This window comes from Podarcis raffonei, chromosome 1 (assembly GCF_027172205.1).
Source record: "Podarcis raffonei isolate rPodRaf1 chromosome 1, rPodRaf1.pri, whole genome shotgun sequence".
Classification (NCBI taxonomy): domain Eukaryota; kingdom Metazoa; phylum Chordata; class Lepidosauria; order Squamata; family Lacertidae; genus Podarcis; species Podarcis raffonei.
Window position 1 is genome coordinate 50975938 of NC_070602.1, and position 1558 is coordinate 50977495.

Consider the following 1558-nt stretch of genomic DNA (forward strand, 5'->3'; position numbering starts at 1 on the left):
AGAAGGCGTCATTGACCCAGCTTTGATGGACTTGTGCAGAATTTGGCAATCAGAAAATCGAGAAAGGAGCTGTTTTAATTTCTGCATACAAGAAAGTTTTGTGGCATTTTGAGATATATACAGTGCTTTTTTCCTTAAAAAATCTTTAGGGGTACTCTCATTTTGACTCAAGAAAAAAACCACCATTTTATTGTTCAGATCGGGGAAAATAAAAACAGTAAATGGACAAAAGTCCAAAGATAAACAAAATGTTTAGGGGTATGCATACCCCTGTGTGTCCCCCAGAAAAAAAACACTCGGGATATATAATTTAGCATTGTTTTTATTTTGAATTACATAGGGGTAACCATAATTTTCTCAGTGTTTAGGACCTCTAAAGGTCTTAATCCAGCCCTGCTCCCAACTCAAAGAGATCCAATAGGCAAGGCACCCCAGGAGGTAACCAACACAAGCATTTAAAATCAGGAGCTAGACCTTGCCCCACCATATAGTTGTTGGTTCATAGGAGCAACCTCATCATTTCAGGCCTCATGACTAGCTGCCTCTACCCACTGAGACCTCCTACACTTATGGGCCATAAGCACTGTCCCAGTGCAGCTCTCTCATTCGTTTCCTCTGCCCGCTCTCTGTGGCTTGTAATGCAAGCCAGAACTGGGCCTCCTTCATTCCTGGCTTTCATTCTGGGGTCTCCTGATTTCTGTTGGAAGCTGCCCAGAGTGGATGGGGCAACCCAGTCAGATGCCCTGGTACAAGTAATAAATAATAATAATTCCATTTCTGAATTGACGCATGGCTCGCAAACACTCATCAATTACATCACTTCTGGGCACCACTGGGCACAGTGCAAGTCTGACAGGAATTTCCTGAATAGATAACCGGACACCACTTTTGGCCACAGATTCCACATGATTACTATCCTCTTGTTGTGAGCGGGGGGGGGGGGGGATAAGCATTATCATTCTGTGGGCAGGAGAGCTAGATACTACTGGGTTAATGGGTGGTTGATGCTTTCATATCTACTGGGGTAGCTGGTGTGGTGTCCAAGTGTTGTTGGACAACAGAGCACATCACCCCTGACCACTGGCCATGCTGCCTGGGGCTGAACATCTGGAGGGCACCTTGTTGGCTACCCCTGAACTATAGATGAAGCTGTCAACCACCAGTTGACCCAGTAGTATCTAGCCCATTTAACCCTTGTTATTTTCACAGGCAGAGGGAGATAGTACAGCAAACTCCATAATGGAGTATGAGCTACCACAAGCTCCAAAGATAGTATCCTAATGTCCTCACAGCCCTGGTTATTCTGATGACCTCCTTTTCTACAACAGTAATCTTCTGCCACGACAACTTTCTGCTCATGTATAAAAGCCTGAGAGAGAACAGTGTCGTCACCACCAGTGCTACTCTAAAGGCATCAATCTGTCTGAAGGCTAAAGCAACAGGCAAGACCAGGGATGTGGAACATACAAATACATGCAGAGAGTAAAGAAGTACTCCCAGCTGCTCACAAGTTCCTATTCAAATTATGTGGGTTGATGGGGTTTTCCCCCGTTTGGAT